This window comes from Cupressus sempervirens, chromosome 10, assembly GCF_028749045.1.
Source record: "Cupressus sempervirens isolate cs-2001-9-10 chromosome 10, ASM2874904v1, whole genome shotgun sequence".
Classification (NCBI taxonomy): Eukaryota; Viridiplantae; Streptophyta; class Pinopsida; order Cupressales; family Cupressaceae; genus Cupressus; species Cupressus sempervirens.
In genome coordinates, this window is record NC_143127.1 from 838,929,748 (window position 1) to 838,952,511 (window position 22,764).

The 22,764-nt window shown below is 33.7% G+C and overlaps 1 pseudogene; it reads right to left on the reverse strand.

The window, feature by feature from the left end:
* Positions 1-3,103: 3,103 nt before the first annotated feature.
* LOC149536599 (G-type lectin S-receptor-like serine/threonine-protein kinase At2g19130) lies at positions 3,104-13,020 on the reverse strand (annotated as a pseudogene).
* Positions 13,021-22,764: the final 9,744 nt, after the last annotated feature.

Below are 22,764 nucleotides of genomic sequence, written 5' to 3' on the forward strand. Positions count from 1 at the left end.
TTTACATTATGTTTCCAATGTAGGATTTGATCATATATTTCTTATTAATAGAATTTGTAAAATATTATATAATTTTCCAAGATTTAACAATTGAAAATATTTAAGTATATTAATTATTGGTATATAAAATCTAAAAGGTCTTAGTAGAAATCTTCATCTTTCACATTCACATGAACAAATGACTCCTATTGGTTAATCGTTGAGCGTACAGAAACACGCAATTGCTAGTTAGTTATGTAAGAAATTTGTGTGTGTGTGTGTGTAGATATAAACATATATGTATGTGTGTCTATGCACGCATGCGTATATGTATGTATGTATGCATATGTGTGTGTGTGTGTGTGTGTGTGTGTGTGTGTGTGTACATATGTATGCATATATTTATATATATACATATATATGTAGATGTGTGTGCATATATATGCTTATCTATAAGTTCATATATACATTATGTATATATGAATATAGATACACATATATATACACACACATACATACATACATACATACATAGATACATACACACACACACACACACACACACACACACACACACACACACACACATATACATATATACATATACATATACATATATACATATCTACACACACATATACATGTGTGTGTGTGTGTCTGCGCGTACATACATACATACATACAACACACACAAAAAAAATAAAATAATAAATAAATAAATAAATAAATATATATATAACACGTGACCTCACACACTATGTAAATGTTATATAGTGACTTTCAGAGACATGTATGCAAATAAAAAGTGTGCTTCAAAATAGTTTCCTTCAATCTACCAATCTATTAGATGGTGATCATAGATTACCATTTCAATGATTTAATACAGTAATAGTAAAATATGGTTTCCACTATCTAAACAAAAATTAAATCTTGATTGTAATGAACATAAAAGCAACTGGAAGTCATTCTTCTAGTTATTTAATGTCGATTCTAAAAAATTATAAAATAGAAATGTAAAAATAAAAAGCATTCCCTTATCTAGTCTAATATTTTATAGCATAGTCATTGCACACTAAGGTATGGTTTTTAGTTTAGTCAATATACTCTTACTTTCTATTGAAACTTTGTGTAAAATTTAGGTAGTGACCTTTAGAAATGTCTATGTAGAGGAAAGAGTGGTTCAAAAAAGTTTCCTTCAATCTACCAACCGATTAGATAATGATCATAGATTTCCATGTCAATGTCTTAATATTGTAAAACCAAAATAAGGACTCCACTTTCTAAATAAAAAATAAATCTTGATTATAACACACATACAAGAAAGCACAAGTCATTGTTCTAATTCTTTAATGTCAATTCTAAATATTTATAAAATATAAATAAAAAACTAAAAGGCATTCTTCACTCAAATCTAACATTTCTATAGCATAGTAATTGCACACTCAGGTGTGATTGCTAGTCTAGTCAATATATCAAAATATTTGTACAGATTGTTGTGCTAAGAAACTCAACAAATAAAGAGATTTGAGAAACTACACAATATTGTAGAAGATTTTGTCGCTTGTCACTAAATGAATCTGCTAAAACATTTTTTAATAACAATTATAAAATTACACACTTCGTGAAAAAGATGTAAATCACATACAACTTTTAATGGTAGATATTAATATGTGGAAAATTTGATATCTTTTTAATTTATCTAAAAAATTAAATTAAATACTATAGAATCTCTTAGTGTTCAAAAAAGATTAAACATAGGGTAAAGGGACTTGTATTTGAGTAGAGTCTAGTGGACCATCCTCTTGTGAATATATTATCCATTCTTACCCCACATTTTTACTATATATTATTATTAACTAATCTACATGTAAAAAAATCAATTGTTGATAAAAAAAAAAGACCAATATTTGAACACATGAGAACTTATACATATTATAGTAAAAAATTAAAAAATGAATTCATTAGTAGGTGAGATAAATAACTATTTGTCTCTAATAAAATATCATAACTATCTATTATATATGAAAAAATTAAAAAATGAATTCATTAGTAGGTGAGATAAATAACTATTTGTCTCTAATAAAATATCATAACTATCTATTATATATGTGCCACTCCAAAATTAAAATGCTCACTATTTAATTAATTCCACAAAGAAATCTCATGACAAACATTTAAATGTGAATGAATGGTAAATTAATTAATTAATTTAAAATATTTAATATTTGTAAGATTAGAAAAGTTGTCTATCACTTTTAAACATTTGATATCTACAATAAGAATTTCAAGAATCTTATAATATTACAATTAACATGGGCAAAGCCTAGAAACAAAGAGTCTTAAGTGATGTTTTCCTAATGTTATGTTGATGTTCTTTCTCCTTTCTAGACTTAGTTCCCTATAATTCTCTGTGTGCAATGCAATATCTTTTATTAAAGTAATATTATTATTATTTTTCAAATATTAATCTAAAATTTGTAAATATAGAAACAAGTGAAAAAATGGATTCAAAGAAGACTAAATATGTGCAACAAGAGTATTAACTGTGGTTCAGTAAAACTTGCCTACTTGAACACTCCAACAGAAAATTTTATAAATTATTCAAATATCTGATTACCATTTAAATAGTTATTCAAAGAGAAGAAAGGGAAATTCATGCCAGTGCTAAACTTTATATCCCTACAAACAGTAACATTTTATTATAAAAAATTGTATTTTAAAATGTACACTGTCATCAACTTATGGATATGACGATAAAAGGAACATTGGGAAATATTTCCAGGCTACATTTATTCTGTACTCTCACATAGCAGAGGTTACTCCTAGTCTTAATTTGAAGTTACTCCTAGTCTTAATTTGAAGTTACTCCTAGTCTTAATTAGAAAACACGACAACAAGTAGATTCCTCTCAATTAGATGATGTGGCAGCAAATGGGGTTGCAAGCTTTGGGTTTAACTATGGAGGAAACTCTGTAGTTAAGCGCGTTCAGGCTGGAGTAGTACTGGGATGGGTGACCTCCCGGGAAGTCGATGGGTGACCTCCCGGGAAGTCTCGGTGCTTCACCCCTGTGAGCATCACCTAGATCCAATGAGTGCTAAGTGTTCCATTTATTCTCATGAAAAATGGATTCATGTTGAATCGCTACTCATGAAACATGGGTCAATGAGTTTGACTGAAAATCACACAATTAAATCCTGATATTCATAGCATAATTTGACTTGCTGTGAAAATTATCAGTATATCTATCTTAATCCCTTCCCTTCACAAACCTCTTCTACTTTGGATGAAGGGAAACAGTTGAGCTATCGTTTCCGCTGCCAATCTCCCCTACGAGAACCTGTAGAGACTTTGGAATTTGTGGTACACGAGCCTCCATTGTGCTTTCCAACATCTTCACCACTTCACTCATGCTCGGTCTCTCATTCTCATCGTCTTGAATGCACAGCCCAGCCACTACAGCGGCTCTTCTCACCTCTTCCATATCCGCCTCACTCGCTATCCTTTCGTCCACGAGGCCTCTCGTGTTTCCCTTCTGAATCTGAGATGAAGCCCAGATAGATTCAACTTTCCTCCACCGTTAAATCCAGATTTCTTCGGTCTGATATAATTTCCAACAAAGTCATTCCGTAACTGTACACATCAGCCTTGGGAGTGATAGGAAGGCCCGAGATCCACTCTGGAGCTACGTACCCACGAGTTCCTCTCGTGGTTGTCAGTACTCGGCTGAAATCTCTGCCCACCAGCTTTGCCAACCCAAAATCAGCAACCTTTGGGCTGAAGTCGCTGTCCAGAAGGATGTTTTCAGGCTTGATATCGCAGTGAATGATGCGATCCCTGCATTCCTCATGAAGGTAAACTAATCCTCGTGCCGTGCCCAGTGCGATTTGAAACCGGGTCCTCCGGTCCAACACCTTCTGTACGTCTTCCGCCTGAGAGAAGAGGAAGGAGCGTAAGAAACCTTGGGGCATGTAGGCATACACCAGTAGCCTTTGAGCGCCTTCTACTCAGAATCCCCACAGCCTCACCAAATTCACATCCTGTATCCTGCCAGCGGTGATTATTTCAGTGCGAAACTGCTTTTCTGCTGACGTGGGACCCACTAATCTTTTAACCGCAATAGGCGTCTTGTCTGGTAGAGTTCCTTTGAAAACAGTGCCGAATGCTCCGCTACCCAGTTTATACTTGAAATTGTCCGTTGCTATTCTCAGCTCTTTATAACTGAACTTTCTCAGTGACACTGGCACCTCCTCTCCAAGATTTCTCTTCCACAGCCTTCGGCGCTTCAACAGAAAAAACGCTGCCAACAGGATAGCCAATTGTAAGAACCCCTAATAGGCTCTACGCTGATCACTGCTTGTTTTCTTGGGTGTAATAAATTGTTTTTGGTTTGTTTTTGAATGTTTTAAGCTGTTTTTGGGTTTTTGAGTTGATGAAAAGAAAATACAAATATTGAAAACTAATCTACCTCAAATTATAACTCAAATCTGATTATAATGCTAATCAAATTCATTTATTCAGATGGCTCCTAATGTTTGTACAATACTTATTGCTGGAAGCATACATTAAAAACATCATCATTAATAGTTGAAAAAAACTTGATTTTTGTCTCCGATACGCAACCACGCTGCTGGTTGCTTCCTCTTTGGGCAGCGCCTATCAAAAATCGCAATATTAAATCTCTGATTTTTAATTCATTGTAGCGCTGTACTGTTCACAGCACTGTAGCTACTGTTATAACCCCTTCCAACCTGTAAACAGATTCATCCACTTTTTCCCTACTGAAACACAATATTGACTCCAGAATGAAGTCAACTCACAGGCAAAATTCAAGTGATATTTCACACTCTCAAATTGCATCAACTCTGAAGATACTACATTCTCCACAGTCTGAATTCTTCTTAAACTTGTAGAAACCCTTGTTGCCACAACTTCAAGAAATTTCACAAGGCGAAGTTTTTAAGCAATTCTCATAACCTGCTCTTGAAGGAAGACAAGGTTTGTTTATAAGGACTCCTCAACTCCAGAATGAGTCTCCACGCTCAATGTGGGATAAAAGATATAATAATAACATAAAAAAATGTTATTACATTAAAACTTAGAAAACCACTTTTAATTTTTCCATAAGCTTGGACCCACAATTAATTGAAACAATGGCCCCTTTTATGATATCATGACCCTCACTTAAGTTATATATTATAACTTAACAATATAGGCTCAAAACCAATAATGTTAATTTTAACTAAATAAACATTAATATCTCCATTATTACTCAACATTTTTGAATGTCGTTTGGACTGGGAGCTAACATGATAGAACTGCATATGACCATACCCCTTTTCTAAAAATAGCAGGGGTCTATCTTTATAACTCCAAAATTGCTAAAAATAGCCTGACCAAGCCAAACTCAAAGGAAAACTCATCATAAACAAACTCTGGCAACCTAGAAGAGTACTCTGCTCTGGTCCTTGGAGGATCTCCACACCAAGGTGACCCTCTGTCCAATCTTATTAGCCTACGAGGGTCTTTGATAGGCTAATCACCAGCTAAAGTGATGTCTCTAGCTAGAAGGGAACATCACAGTCCGCCCTCCTTGAAATTGCTTGTCCTCAAGCAATCTCAACTCTGGATGCTGTAAAATCTCCTCGCTCTCCCAAGTAGCATCCTCTACCGGCAAATCCTTCCACTTCACCAAATATTCTCGGATGGTATGTTTCCTCAAGTTCCTCTCTCTAAAATCAATGATAGCCTCCGGTATCAAAACAAGTTTTCCCTCATCATCCAGGGGTGGTAGTACTGTAGAAGGCACAATATGATGCCCTAGCGCCTTCTTGAGGCGTGACACATGAAAAACATTGTGCACCTTGCTCTCCGCCGGCAAGTCTAACTCATAAGCCACCTCTCCCACTTTCTTGATAATCCTAAATGGACCATAGTATCGTGGCTTGAGTTTCTCGGCACCACTCTTCTTGAGAGTGGATTGACGGTAAGGCTGCAACATAAGATACACCATGTCTCCAACTTCAAAAGTCCGCTCAGTCCTCTTCTGATTTGCATACTGCTTTTGCTGATTTTGTGCCTTAGTTAGATTATCCTTGAGAGTCTTAACAAGGTCTTGACTCTCCTGTAACAAATCACCTGCACTGGGCACTCTACTGTCACTCAAAAGCAGATCCATAAAATTGGGTGCCTCATACCCATACAGGGCCATAAAGGGTGACATCTGAATAGACATGTGATAAGTGGTATTGTAGCAATACTCACAAAGATAAATCCACTTTACCCATGCCCTCTATTGCCCTGCTATATAATTTCTGAGATATCCCTCCACCCATTTGTTTACTATCTCTGTTTGACCATTTGTCTGAGGGTGGTAGCTAGTACTCGGAGTGAGCTCTGTCGCACACAACCTGAATAGCTCCTGCCAAAAGTGACTCATAAACCTACTGCCTTTGTCACTTACAATGCTCCGAGGTAAGCCATGTAATCTGAATATCTCTTTGAAGAACAACTCTGCCACCTGTGTAGCAGTGTATGTAGCAGTGATCGGAAAGAAGTGTGCAAACTTCGTAAGGCGATCCACAACCACATATATGCAGTCTCTGCCTTGGGCTCTAGGCAGTCCTGTGATGAAGTCCATAGAAAAACACTCCCACTTCCTATCAGGAATCGAAAGTGGTTGAAGTAAACCGGCTGGATAGGAGTGTTCTTGCTTATTTTGCTGGCAAGTGGGACACTCCCTAACATATTGAAGTACCTCTGCTTTGAGCCCTTTCCATGTGAATCGCTCTCTAATCTGTCGGTATGTCTTGTAGAAACCAGGATGTCCTGCCATAGGTGAATCATGAAAAGATTTCAAAACCACCCTCCTCACTACTGATCCTGGGACCAAAAATATTCGTCCTTTGTAAATGATGAGCTCATTCACAAGGGTGTATCTGCTGTCCTGAATAGTCCCATCTATGAATCCAGCTGCCCAAGTGTCCTTTGCATACTCTGCAAGGATCAAGTGTCTCCAATCCTCCGATATGTTTGTCAGCAAGCCCAAATGGGGCCTACGTGATAAGGCATTAGCAACTACATTCTGTGTCCCCTTAAAATATGTAATGTCAAAGTCATAGGACTGTAACTTGCTCACCCACTTTTGCTGCCTATCATTGAGATCTCGCTGCCCCAAAAGTTGTCTTAGGCTATAATGGTCGGTTTTGATACAAAATTTGCTACCTACCAAATATTGCCTGAATTTGGCCAAAGCATGCATAATGGCTAACATCTCCTTATCATATATGCTGAAGCTCCGCTCTGGCCCTCTCAATTTCCTGCTCTCATAAGCAATAGGGTGCTTCTCCTGCATAAGCACCGCTCCAATGCCCTCTCCAAAAGCATCAGAATGTAGCTCAAAAGGTTTGCTGAAATCTGGTAATGCTAACACTGGACAAGAAGTCATCAACCCCTTAAATTTCTCAAAACACTCCTGTGCTTCAAGAGTCCACAAGAAAGCTCCCTTTCTCATCAAATCTGTCAAGGGTGCCGCATGCTTAGAATATCCATCCACAAACCTTCTGTAGAAACCACATAGTCCTAGAAAGCCCCTCAACTGTGTAAGGTTCACCGGTGAAGGCCACTCCACAATGGCACGAATCTTTTCAGGATCCATGCACACGCCCTCTGCACTGATGATGTGACCCAAGTACAACAACTTTGTCATGCCCAAATCACACTTCGACTCCTTTGCATACAAGGATTCTCTGTCCAATATACCCAGCACCGTGTCCAGGTGAACCAAGTGCTCCTCCCAAGATCTACTATATACCAAGATATCATTGAAGAAGACAAGTACAAATCTCCTCAACTGAGGATGGAAAACCCTATTCATTGTTGCCTGAAAAGTAGCAGGTGCGTTAGTTAGCCCAAATGGCATAACTACAAACTCAAAATGGCCACAATGACATCTAAAGGCTGTCTTCTCGATATCCTGCTCTCTAACTCTGATCTGGTGATAACCTGATCTCAAATCTATCTTTGAGAAGAAGCAAGCTCCATTAAGCTCATCTATCAACTCATCGATCCTGGGAATGGGGTATCTGTTTTTAATTGTCTTCCTATTAAGCACTCTGTAATCAATGCACATCCTCAATGTCCCATCCTTCTTCTTTACTAACACCACTGAAGAAGCAAAAGGAGACTTACTTGGTCTAATGTGGCCAATAGCAAGTAACTCCTTTATGGTTTTCTCAATTTCATCCTTCAACCTCTTCGGATGCCTATAAGGTGTAATCATGATGGGCTTAGCCCCCTCCTCTAACTCAATGATGTGCTCAATACCTCTGTCTGGTGGTCTACCTGGTGGAATGTCACTGAACACCTTAGAGTGTTTAACTCTAAGCTCCTGAATATTAGGAGGATATTCAATCTTATGTTGTTCCTCCTGTGATGGCATCAACATGCACTCTGCTGCCCACTCTACCTGATCATGTCGAATCATTCTAGCCATTCTACGAAAAGAGACCATCTTGAGATCACTGTCTCTGATTGCCTTAAGAATATGTGTCTTCCCATTCAATTTAAACCTCATCTCCATCTCCTTGAGGTTAAGAGTGAACTCACCAATATCGTGCAACCAACTCATCCCAAGAACTATATCTGTATCTCCCATAGGTACAACATAAAAATCTGCCTTAAAGTCATAATTATTAACTTTCAATGGGAGTCCAGTGATCCTACGATCACATTTGAGGACATAGCCATCTGCTACCCTCACTCTAATTCCCCCAAACTCCTCTGTTTGTATGCCACGCTTCTCCACCATCCTAGCATCAATGAAATTATGAGTGGCACCTGTATCAACCAAGGTTATGACTCGCTATCCAGCAAGTACTCCTCTCATTCAGAATGACCCTTCTTGCTTAATACTAGTGAGACGAGCTTCCCTAAGTTGCCCATCTCCTTCCCCATCCTTGGACTCCATTTTAGACAAGTTTTCAGCCTTGTCTTCCTCTTTTTCACCATCTATTTCCTCTATATCAGACTGCTGATCTAAATTATTTGATTCTGATTCCTCATAGTATGCCCACATAACTTTGTTAGCTTTTCCCTTTGGCCTAAGAGGACAATCATGGTTTGCATCATAGGGTCCCTTACAGTAGAAACATAATTTTTTCTTCCTCAAATCGTTTAATGTTTCTCTGTCAAAAGGTGCTGGAGTTTTATCTTTATAATCAATTTTAAAATCAGTCCTCTCTGATTTTTTATAAAATGGTTTGTTATCCTTACTAGAAGATGCTCCTTTGGACTGAAATTTGTTTGTTGGGACTGCATGTTCCATACTTCTTGCCTTTCTCATCGCTTCCTGTAAAGAAATAGGATCAAATGCCTTTATCCAACCTCTCAGTGGTTCGGATAGGCCCTCAATGAAAAGAACTATCAATCTATGCTCTGAAATGTTTGCCACCATGACTGCCAACCGCTGAAATTCACCAATGAAATACTCCAAGTTGCCTGTTTGTTTCAGCTATGCTAAGTCCCGGAAGTAAATCTCTGGATCTTTCTTGTCAAATCTTTCAACCAACCTATCCACGAAGTCCTGGTATTCTGTCACTTGGTTATGCTGAAGTGTTACCATACCATGGTACCACCAATCATGTGCTATTCCCTCCAAATGCAAGGTGGCATATTTGATAGCTTCAATCTCTGTCATTGGCCTCAGTGCCAAAAATGTGTCAAGCTTATGAATCCAAGCTTGAGCTGTCATCTTACCACTCCCATCAAATGTAGGCATAGTAAGCTTGCCTGTAGCCCTCTTCAGCTCACTATTTTGACCTCTAGGCCTCCTATCTTGTCTGAGTGACCTGTAATGCTCTCTCCTCTGATTTACAAAGTGTTCAAAGGTCATCCTCTCCCGAACCTGCGAAGCTAATAATTCCCATTCATCATTTGCAGCCATGAGTGCATTTGCGAATATGGGGTCTCCTGTCGCCTCCTCTACCGGAGCTTCTTCTGGCTCCTTCGGAACAAATGTAGGGCGTGTAGGCCTATCAGCTATTCTGGAATGGGTCCGTTGTGGTCTCTGATTACCTGTAACACTCCTGTTATCTCCCTGTTCTCCCGGCTCCCCATTTTGTCTAATAGGTGGTTTCATCCTTTCTACCATAGTAGTGAGTGCCTGTAATGCCTGTGCCATCTGCTGCTGCCCTGTAACCATAGCATGGTAGAATTCTCTAGTATCCTGATCATCATTATTCCTCCTGTTTCTAGGTGGACTACCATCATGCCTCTCTTCCATATTTCCTGTTTCCTGTAACTGTTCTCTTTCAATCAGAGCTCTCCTACGAGTATGGTACCTGTGTGGTCCAATTTCCAGTGGCTGCATATGACTCCCCAAACCCTCAGGATGGCAGGAACTAGGCTCTGATACCAATGTAAGAACCCCTAATAGGCTCTACGCTGATCACTGCTTGTTTTCCTGGGTGTAATAAATTGTTTTTGGTTTGTTTTTGAATGTTTTAAGCTGTTTTTGGGTTTTTGAGTTGATGAAAAGAAAATACAAATATTGAAAACTAATCTACCTCAAATTATAACTCAAATATGATTATAATGCTAATCAAATTCATTTATTCAGATGGCTCCTAATGTTTGTACAATACTTATTGTTGGAAGCATACATTAAAAACATCATCATTAATAGTTGAAAAAAATCTGATTTTTGTCTCCGATACGCAACCACGTTGTTGGTTGCTTCCTCCTTGGGCAGCGCCTATCAAAAATCGCAATATTAAATCTCTGATTTTTAATTCACTGTAGTGCTGTACTGTTCACAGCACTGTAGCTACTGTTATAACCCCTTCCAACCTGTAAACAGATTCATCCACTTTTTCCCTACTGAAACACAATATTGACTCCAGAATGAAGTCAACTCACAGGCAAAATTCAAGTGATATTTCACACCCTCAAATTGCATCAACTCTGAAGATACTATGTTCTCCACAGTCTGAATTCTTCTTAAACTTGTAGAAACCCTTGTTGCCACAACTTCAAGAAATTTCACAAGGCAAAGTTTTTAAGCAATTCTCATAACCTGCTCTTGAAGGAAGACAAGGTTTGTTTATAAGGACTCCTCAACTCTAGAATGAGTCTCCACGCTCAATGTGGGATAAAAGATATAATAATAACATAAAAAAATGTTATTACATTAAAACTTAGAAAACCCCTTTTAATTTTTCCATAAGCTTGGACCCACAATTAATTGAAACGATGGCCCCTTTTATGATATCATGACCCTCACTTAAGTTATATATTATAACTTAACAATATAGGCTCAAAACCAATAATGTTAATTTTAACTAAATAAACATTAATATCTCCATTATTACTCAACATTTTTGAATGCCGTTTGGACTGGGAGCTAACATGATAGAACTGCATATGACCATACCCCTTTTCTAAAAATAGCAGGGGTCTATCTTTATAACTCCAAAATTGCTAAAAATAGCCCGATCAAGCCAAACTCAAAGGAAAACTCATCATAAACAAACTCTGGCAACCCAGAAGAGTACTCTGCTCTGGTCCTTGGAGGATCTCCATACCAAGGTGACCCTCTGTCCAATCTTATTAGCCTACGAGGGTCTTTGATAGGCTAATCACCAGCTAAAGTGATGTCTGTAGCTAGAAGGGGACATCACACCAATATAGCGAAAAAAGATGTTGTTGCACCAAGTAAAATTGTAAAGGCAGGGGCTTTGTTGCTTTTCTGTGAAATCAGCTGTGGGATCTTAGAATCTTCCAGCCTAACGAAGACGGATTGGCCCTCCGATGACACGCTCATTCCGAATAAATCTCCAAACCACAATCTGCAGAGTGGTGGGTCAGATATACCCAAAGCAAAGGCTGTGGACGAGCAATTGCTGAGACAAGCTTTCTGGCAGCCTTGCTGTGTTGGCTCGTTGTTGATGAAGACTACTTCCCTTTCGGGCAAGTATTGGTTCTTGACATCTAAGAAGTCGTCCGTTGTGCCCCTCGCGTGAGAGCACTGCAGGGGTTTTCGCCGAGCACACCCACTTGACCACCAACCACCTTGAGAGTCCATTTGCTTGGGCGTGAATCCCTGGACACAACTACACACATCATTCGCATTGCACAGTCCATTTGCTCGGTAGATCTCATAGTCACTGCATTGACCTCGGTATGTCGACCATCTCAGACTCCAGCTATCATCATCCATCCAGAAGTAGAGTTGAAATTCACCGTTCTCATTTAACAGGAACCGCCCCGTGAGAGTATGATCTATCGGATTTAGGTCAAAATTGATGTATATTCTTGCGGGAGAAAGCGTCACACATGACCCCTGAACTTTCTTCTGACCTTGCAGTTCTGGGACCTTAGTAAAATGATTCGGCCCAAGGCACTCTCCACTGGACCAATATGGAACAGTGTTATTAAAGAGCATCATCATCTGCGTCTTTCCTGGAGACGTGTCCATTCGGAAAGAGAAAAGGCCACTTGCAGGATCAGAAGAACTCTTCCACGAAGTGAGGGCCATGCCTTTCCACATCTTCATGCCAGGCAACCACGTGTCTGTCGGATGCGCAAAACTCTCCCAAACAATGGCAGACTCGTTGTGGCCGTCACCCAGTACAATGAAATTACCGGAGTCCTTTTTGACTGCTTGTGATGCTTTTGCGCCCCATATAAGTCCACCAAACTGATAGGCCATTAGTTCTATCAAACAATCTGAGATGACCGTCGCTTGCAAAGTTCAGAACACCGGGCAGTCCTTTGACAGGATTATCTCTGTTAGCCACCCAAACTATGGCCCTCTGAGAGAATGGTGCATGCCAGATGCCAATATACCAATTGTTCGTTCCATTCGGACTGAAAAATCCGAATGCAAACGTTCCATTCTTGGAAATTAGGGTCTGATTGCCAGTGAGCGAAACCCCCAGCTGAAGCGTATCGCCAACATCCAAATTGACACCAGTGCAAATATACGCTGCAATACTTGCAACTATGGCTAAGAATAAATGCTTAATTGTCATCGAGGAAGGGCGTAGATGGTGATCCGTGATCAATACTTGCAACTTTCGAGTTTTATAAATAGACTCTGAATAGGCTACGCAATAATCGAGATGGCTGAAGTAGCGCCATCAATTCCGAAAGTCAAAGTCTGAGAGATTTGTAAAAGACGAGAGGCCCGATAAATTTTAGAATGTTATGGCCCTTTGTTTCATCAATGGTGGTTTTTGTCATTACGTATCAAAAAGATCATAAAACTATTATTGTTATGAACAGACTTCTTTTTAATTCCATTAATCCTCTCGTTTGCCTTTTCTCTTTTTATTTTTGTCTTTGCTATATTGTGAAGTGTGAACGATATCTTTCCTTTTTCTTTAAATAGTAGTAAGTAGTGAAATAACGTTCGCCAGCTGTTAGACGTTAAGAGCATGGTTTTCTAACGAATCGCATTCAACCGAAGACTTACAGCAAATAAAAAAATATATCATTTCAACAACTAAAGTAAGTCAAGTCTTCTCTAGAGTGATTCGTGTCGGTCGAGAAACCGGCATGCACCGATAAGGCAGCGGCTATGCAGCCAGCAAATTGGTTGCGGCCCCATATATCTCATGCCCTCCATCTCCATCTCCATGCATCGTTGTCCACCATTGTCGTCAGATAAAATGTCAAATTGTGAGTTGTCTTATTTCAATCATTTTATTTATACTAGTCCATTTTATATTTACCTTTATTATACTTAGTTTTATATTCTGGAATTCATTCCTAATTAATTTTGGTTAATGAGGTAATTTAATTTATCGATGATTTTTTATAATTTGATTTTTTTAGAAAAGTATTAATTTTTAAATTCTTTTTAATAAATTATCTTTATTATGTTTTTAATTTGTTTTAAAAAAAATTAGACATTTTTTTTTTTCTATTAGATATAAGAGTTTCAAAACAAAAAGAGCAACCAAAGTACCATCACAAAAATCAACAAAGAGACCAAGCCTCACTAAGGAAGAACAGATTCAGCTGTACAACATAACAAAAAGAGGAGAAAGACTAGCTAACTAAGAACATCATAGTAATTGACGACCTAGGTAGTCCAACCTAAGGGACCCTCCATCCAAACGATGCTTTTACATTCTTGAATCTGCATCAGCCTGAATAAATTATCCTTTTTAGCATTCACTTTCTTACGGATTTCTCTATTTAGCCCAATGCAAGCTTGCTCAAAACCTTGCAGATCATCCAAGGTTCTACGCCATTGGTATCCATGCTTAAAAGTAGCATGCCCATCATGAAGGAACTGTCTCATCTTGTCTCGCTCGATCAGCATAGTAGCTTGCACCTGCAAAGAAATTTTAAAATAAGTGAGTTTTCGAAAAAATTCAGTAAGGTCCCTTGGCTTACCTTGGTATCTTTCCTCGTTCCTGCATTTCCAGATCTGCCAGAGAATGTTAGATGACAATATATTCCAAAATAAATTGGTATATTTAGGAAGACCATTAATATGACCAGTGATAATATCAAGAATATTAACGTCAATAGGATAAACAATGCCAAACATTCTCCATATTTCTTTAGCAAAAGTACAATCTAAAAGAATATATCTACCAGTTTCAGGAACTCTGCATAAATTACAAAAATCAGAATTAGATAAATCTCTCTTAATAGGTAGCTTGTCCAACATGACTAACCATCTGAAGCATCTAATTTTAGGCTCAACAGAATTCTTCCACAAGATATCAAAGTATTTTTTTCAAACATCAGCATCATAAGAAGAGTACCAAACAACATTGACATGATCAATAATATTAGTATTACAATCTAGAATTCTGTATATATTCTTGGCCTTAAGCAGATTCGTGACCACTCCACCAAGCCATTTACACTTTAGGTGCCTTTGAGAATCAACATGGCATATAGTGGGAAGACCATTACTAGCTTGCACAATCATGTTATAAGTTCTTTTATGGGAATCAGGGATATAAAAAAATTAGACATTATTGTCAAAACTGTTGTTTTTAAATTAATAAATTTGTTGATTTGTTATTTTAGTTATGACTTTTTAAGATTATAAAATAATTTATTTAATAAAAGATAGAAATTTTAAAAATAAATTTGTAGAATATTGTATATAATTGAAGTTTTATAATAATGTTATAGTAAGATTATTTTTATGAATTATTAATTTGTTTATTATTAAAGGTAATTGTTTAGTTTGAATTGGATATAAAGAATTTGAAGATTAATCGAATAATTTAATTTAATTTAATTTGAAAATAACTATTAGGACTTGAATTGAGTATAGTAGACTTTAACATGTAAAAAAATTAATATGTCAATTGAATTGACAAGTTCTTCTTTTCTCCTCATCAATATATTTTCTCTATATTTTCTTAAATAAAAACTCACATAATTTATTTATTTTTATTTTTCTATATTCTCAATATTCAACATTTCATAGTGTATCTATTAATTAAATAAATTAGTTTTTGCATTAAACTACCACTAATTTTGTATGAGATTTATTAATTTTAGTGTTGAAAAATACATATTTTAATGCTAGTATTTTTCTTAGAAAAATAAATTCAATTATATCAATGAACCATTTAAATAAATTTTAAATATCTATACTTAGATCAAATTTTAAATGTAAAATCTAGGTATTTGTGTGCACCTTTTTTTAATGGATGTGGAAAATATTATTGATAAAATAAAAGTCTAATTTATTATAGAATTTTAAAATTTAAAATTATATAAAGTAATAGTAATAAATATTATGTCTATCAATAATAAATAAAAATAACTTTTATTATATGAAAACTTATAAAAAATGGCAAAAAATAGTTTTATGAAAAAACTACCAAAAATGGTAATTTGATATTTGTATTTAAATTTATTTTTCATCTCATTGTAGGGGAAAAGAATATGGAAGATGAATAAATAATAATTTGGAGTTCTAATATATGGTATGCATGCCATTCATCCAACCACATTCTAATTTTCTGTTTGGATACCCAACGATAAATGAGATTACATAATCTTTTGTTTGTTTAAATGAAGATGATGCGAATAATTGATTGGACCCACACGTTTGATGGCCAATTCGATAAGAAAAGGAAGTTCAATGTGCTACTTTTTATTTTGACATCATATCAATAAAGAATCATAGTGTTTGATTATAACTGTTGAAATAACTCATATATATTAAATTACAAATACTTTCGTTCAAAATTAAAACATTGTTAGATAATTATACTTTTACACTTCAAATTTTAATTAGCTGGAATTATAATTTAAATGTTTAAAATAAGGAAAATAATTTTTTAAAGGAAAAATAATTATAATAAAAAATATTTGTTAAATAGTCAAGAGCCTACAACACAATGGTAACTTGTGAGTCTCTTATGGGGGAGTTCTTGGGTTTGGCTCCACTTGAGGTAAACACTTAATAATAATTAATTTTGCACATAATAATAATTAATTCAAGTCTTGGTCGTCTGTCAATCGAAAAAAAAATGTTAAAATTTGAAACAAAAATTATTTGTTTTTAGATAAATTATATTATGCATAGCTTTTGATGTTTTCCTTATTTGTACATTGAATATATTTGATTTGAAATACAGTCTTTTTAGTGTATTTGTAATAAATTTTGATATAATGTATGTTGCAGACATTGCATAATATTGTTATATTTTATTATATAATATTTGATCTAGAATCATCTAGATGGATGCAAAACATGTAAAGATTCTTATGAGATATACTTGATGAGTTGTATTGTAGCATTATGATAATATTTGATGTAATTATGTAATATTGTCAAAAATAATTAAATGTCCAATATTAAATGTAGGGTCAATGGGTTAGGTAACACATTGTTTTAGCACATGGTTTGTGTGACTTGCTACTATATAAGAAGCCACAAGGGTAGTTGTTATGTGTATAAGAGAAAAGGGAAAAAGACAAGAGTTGAGCAAGACAAGGCTTAACTAGTTAGCAAAGATAGCATTTGTGAAGGTTGGAAGCACAACATGGGATGTGTGGATTCATGTTTTTTTACATGGGTTGCTCAATTGTGGCTATGGTTTTGAAGGCTTCCATTGTTTTATTGTAATGATATTTTTGTTGAATAATAAATGGTGATGGATGCTTTTGCAGGTTGGGTTTTTCCCCCAACGAGGATTTCCTAAGGTATATCTTGTGTTATAATTTGTTTGGGTATGTTGTCTATTCTCTTGCATGTGGATTTCAATTACATATTTATTATGGGTTATGTGGTAATGGTTATATTTTTCTTAAAGGTTTTCCTTGCAATTGGTATTAAAGCTATGGTTTTGTTGTTGTAACCCTTGATTGAATCCATGTGCATGCATGAGAGGATAAAAGAAAGGGTAAGATATATGAGTTATTTATTCTAGATCTGAAGGTTTTGGATTTACTGTTACAATGGGATGTTGGCTAATTTTGAACATGTGAAATATTTGATCAAAATGATTTTTTGGATGTTTCATTTAAATGAGGGTTTTATGGGGTAGCTGTAGAAATGACCTCTTGGGTAAAAATAAACCCCACCATTGGATCCAAGTTGATGTTTCCATAAATTTTAATACATAACATGCCCTAGTTTGGCCATTTTGAGAGAAAATACAAATGGTTTTCAAGTTTCAGCCCATGACGGCCATCAAATTTAATTCCATCGAAATTCTCATCAAAAAATAAAATAAAAAATATTGCAGTGGAAGTGGTAAAAAGACTGTTTTGATAAAACAACCATAAATTTATCTCACAATATTGAATTTCAGACTTCTTATAGTTGTTGGAAAGCTAATTCAAAGCACTAGGATAGTTTATTAGGTTTTAAGAGCCCAAAAGTTAGATGTTGTTTATTTTGAGCACAAATTTGGGCATATAGAGTGAGATTTTGGACTTTGGGTAGTAAAAAGAAAGCTCTTAAAAAACTCTATATATTGGTTTAGATTTGGTGGATGTTTGACATATTTATATAATATATACTTTTATAATATTTATATTTTATAAAATTAATTAGCATATAATTTAATCTATATTAAAATTTGTTAGTAGCATACTCGATATGTAATAATTTTTTTGTATTGATTAAAATTTTATCCATAAAATGCTATGCAATTGAAACATTTATTTTCACATATCAACTATTAATTACAATTTAATGTGTTAATTATATTATCTAATCTAAGTTAGTATTAATGTTAAGTTAAAATTTTATTTTTAAATATATAATTAAACATTAATATTTATATCTTAATTGCAAATTTAAAAATATTTAATGTGAAATAGAGATATTATCTTGTACTAATCTAACAATAAAATACAACATAATATTTAAAAACTATGATGACATTAAAGTTGTAAAAGAGTATTTGATATATAATTATTTTAATTTTAAATCTATAATATTTATATATTTAATCACGTAGTAAAATTACCTCTATTAACTTCAAAGAATCCTTCACTATTTAACAATTAATATAAAAGTTATAAGATCAATGAAATTAAAGTGGTCAAAGAGTCTTTAATATATAATATATTTTATTTTTTAAATAAAAAAGTATGATACATTTATTCAACTAGTAAATTTGTGATTTTAATTTTAAATAATTCCTTCACTATGTAGTACTTATTATTAAAATTATAACTATAATTTCTTTGAAAAATATAATTGTATTTGATGAATGTTCATACAAATAATATAAATTTCTCTAAATCTATATCAAAGATTTAATTAATATATAATGTAATAATAATAAAAATCTTTAATTATAATCTAATTAAGTATGTAATTATTAACTAATTATAAAAACATATTAGAACTTATAAAATAGAAAATAATATATCTTAATAACTTTTTAAAAAATCTTTTTTCTAAAATTGATTTTCTCATTTCTGGTAGGAACTTTGACTTATTGCATCTCTTGTTAAAATCTAGATTAGCATTTGTTTTCCTTTAAATTGATTTTTTTTTTCCTATTATTAGACTATTACTTTATTTTTGTATTACACTATTGTTGCATTAGACATTGATTTTTAGGTTTCTTAATAAAAAGGTAAACTTCAAGAAACCCCCTCCAAAAAAAATGTAAAAATCAATCTCAACACAATCTCTAGGATGTGATCTCTTGTAAAGGGGATGATTTATTTTCTTAATCATTGCCTCAAAAGTATAGTTGCTTTCATTGTCTATAAATACAATGCATCACATAAAATTTTGCAAGCATTGTAGCACAAAAATGTAGATTGGATTGAAGTTCAAAAACATTGCATACATTATTTTCATTTGTTAAAATTTGATAATATAAATTAGAAGAGTGAGAACTCAGCCAAGAATGAATATTCTTCTTCACCTCGATTAGTAATGAATAAATCATTTAAACTATTTAAATAAGGAATTGATTTACATTTACAAAAAGCTAGTTTGTTGTCTTGATTTCATTTAGAATTCAAAGTTTATTTATATTGTTTCATCATTTAGGAAAAGTTTAATTATTATTTTGTTTAATTATTATTTTTGTATGGAATTATTGTTTTTAACTGTTTCAAAATTCATTTCACATTTGAATTGTTATATTGAAGATAACTCTAGAGTGTAAATAACTACACAAAACCATGTAGCATCTCTCTCGATGCAACTTTAAGGAATGTAATCTTAAATATAAAACATCCTCAGAATAAACGGTCTTATTTCTTTGAAAGTTTCATTTGTAAAATATACAGATACTTTTATTTTCTATCTAGATTAGTAATTGAGAGGATTACTTGTAATTTGACATGGAGAATACTCACTTAAGTTGGGTTGCACTTATTTATATTCTTACTAGGCTAATGCAAGAAGTTGGGTCTCACTTCTGGCCAAAAAGTGGAAATGTTTTTCTTGTTCTTAAAATATATTGTCAATTGATGCCAAAATTGAGGTAGTTAGAAATTAAATATAAAAAAAACTTTAGAAATTAAAATTGTAGTGCCCAGAATCTCCTTTTTTAATATGTAATATATTTGTATACCCGTATTATTGATTTTGTTTTTGGTATGGATCTTTAAAAACCACTTTTTCAAAATGCCTATTTCAGGACCATACTACACTTGTGTACGGATACCATGATTTGACACATCTAAATGGAATTTTGTGAATCCTTCTAAAGGAAGTTACCTGACAAACCAACAATTGATGAAAAATAATTTCTTTAATTATTTAATGGTTATTTTTTATTAAATTTTGTTTGCCGATTAAACTAATTTCTAAAACCTCTCATGTATGGACACCATAATTTAATCAAAATTTATCTTTTTCAATTAATTTTTTTAATCTCAAAACAATTAAGTATAGATTGATGACATGTAAATTAATTCAGAAGTATAATTTTTAAAAGAAGTTATTAAAGTTTTAGTTAATCTCACTATTTTATGTTTAAGAGACACTTTTGATTAATAAATAATGCAAATATAGCAAATGATCTTATAACACTATAAAATTTACATTTTTGAAATTAGAACAATAAGTCTTATAATAATTTTTTGTTATGTTAAAAAATTAAATGGGCAAAACCATATAAAAATTATGACAATCCATGAAATTGTTGAATAATGCCTTAGTCAAAATTTGATACATAAAGGCATAGGCTTGGTCCCACCAAGTATGTACTGTGTCTTTTCCCAAGGCAAAACCCGATGCCAAATGGAAAATCCTACCCATGGCTTTAGAATCAGGGAGTTGATTCTCAATCCAAAAATCAAGTGCTTGATTCCAATTTAGTCATTGTACAACACCAAATTTTTGTCATATTATTTTGGTTTCTTCTCATCTTCTACAATTTTTAAGCTATTGATTTTAATTTAAAGTTGGTGCAAACACGAGATCAAAACAAAGGAGAAAGAAGAAAATAAAAGTTATGAAAAATGAGGAGATTGCAACAAATAAAGACAAGGAAGCAGATGTCAATGAGAGAGAAGATGAAGAATTAGAGAGTTGAGAAATGTTGGATCTTCAATTTCAAATATTGTTTTACAAGAGAAAGAATTTGAGGATACCATGATGGATAAAGAGGCTAAAGAAGAGAACCCAATACAAGGAGATTCAAGTGCACATTCTAATCAAACATTCAATACAAATGTATCTCCAAACCCATGGGTTTTTTCTAATGATAAAATTAGTGATTTTGTTGAAGCAAGTTATGATTTAAATGATTTAGGTTTTCTTCATGAGAATAGATTGTCAAATGATCACGCACAAAAAACTCTAATGGAAATGCAAGCCCCAAAAGAAATACCAAGAAAAAATGAAAATAAGATTCAAATTCCAAATAACATTGAAAATGAAATGTCAATTGAAAAGAACATTTATATGAATGTAGACATGGAAACACCAGGTATTGATCAAACATGTTTGAATGATATTGAAGTGCGTAAACATAATTTTGAATTTTCTAATGATGTGGTAGATAATCTTCATGGATTGGTTTGATGGAGATAGATTAGGACACATGCTAATCAATTATATAAACGTTTTCTTATAATAAGATATTTGGGTTTCAATGTCAGTCAATGTTACAACTAATTAAAATGTCCAAAATGTAAAAAGTAATGAAAAAGTTAGGAATGTATGGAAAAAAAAGAATAAAATTGTGTCTTTGAAACAAGTTCTATCCACTATTTCTAGTTCCTTTAATGGTATCATAAAGAGAAGTCACTCTAAAGATAAGAATATAGCACAATGAGCAATAACAACTACTTTAGTTAACAACTCAACTACTGACAAAAGCTTGATTAGTAACATAGGAAGATATCTTAATGTGAGTTGTAAAAATTTAGAAAGAGTTGTAAAGAGAAGGGTTAACTTTGAATGTAATCTAGAAAATGGTTTGTGGACTTCTAGTGGTAGACTCTAAACCTGATTCAAACTCTACCCATAATTTATTAAGAAAGTATATGCACACCTCATGATTAGTATGTGGTGGATGGTCAAATAACATCCACTAGACCACTCCCAAAAGTGCTCTGATATGCAGGGGTGTGTGCTCCATCTAATAGATATGTGAGGCTTCTTCTCACTTATCTTGCCACCCATCTTCAAGTTTGTAAAATATCTTTGTAAATGTCCTTTAGTTATTTTTAGCTGATGGGCCTATCTATAAGACAAACACAAAATTACTATTTAATTAAAATTTTAAAATTTCAATATAAATACATCTTTAAAATCATATAAATTTACATCTAATATGTATTTAACTACTTGAATATATCAAAAAGAGAAGGAGAGAATATTGATGCTAATGATTTAATATATTAGGATTAAAGAAATAATGAATCATAAACATACATAACTGTATATTGTAGGTTTGAGTAAATTCTAAACTGTAACTTTGGCTAGTGTTTAATTGTACAGTTACTAGGGTTAGGATTCAAATTATATTTAGATTAGGGTCAAGATTAGGCTAAGGATTAGAAGTGTTTTTAAAAAAAGTTACTGTTATGATTGTGCTTAGACTTTACAAAAGTGTTAATGTTTACAAAATTAGCTTTTAATATATTAAGCATTAATATATATGTTGGTTAAAATTTAGGCTTTAACATTTCTTATTAAAAATTTCCCATTTAGAATTAAGGTTGCAATTTAGTATTGAGGATTTAAGGGCCAGGCTTAAATCTTCAATTTTAACATTAATTATAATTTTGTTAGGAATAAGGTTTCAAACTTCACTTTTATTGTCTAATTATGCATATATAACATTTAGTATCAGTTTTGGGATTAGGTTAAG